Here is a 402-nt window from a genome sequence, read left to right as displayed (position 1 = left end):
AGTCTCCACTCGCTTGGCGGAGAAAGGCAAACTGCTTACCAAATTGTGATTTTTTCTTTTTTTTCTATTTTCTTGCTATCTTAATTCCCTATTCTCTATATTAAGTTATGTCCCATAATGTGTAAGTACTAGTAGCTTATTTCCCTCATAACCCATAACAATCAACTTACGTATATTCAGAGTCAGAACTATCTACGAAAGTACTGTCTAAATAGATACCTAAGTAAGTACTGTCCAGGTAAGTAACCACATAAATAAATACTGCTCCCTTCCCCCCTTTTCCCTCATGTTTCACGCGGCAGAACGCCACTTAAAAAGCGTGGCTTGAGCCGTAATATCACTCTGCCTTAAAGATCTAGCTTCTTGGGTCTTATCCGGAAACTACAGGAATTATGAGAGAGA

The sequence above is a fragment of the Penaeus monodon genome, chromosome 19 (genome assembly GCF_015228065.2).
Source record: "Penaeus monodon isolate SGIC_2016 chromosome 19, NSTDA_Pmon_1, whole genome shotgun sequence".
Classification (NCBI taxonomy): domain Eukaryota; kingdom Metazoa; phylum Arthropoda; class Malacostraca; order Decapoda; family Penaeidae; genus Penaeus; species Penaeus monodon.
This window is presented reverse-complemented; position numbering follows the sequence as displayed.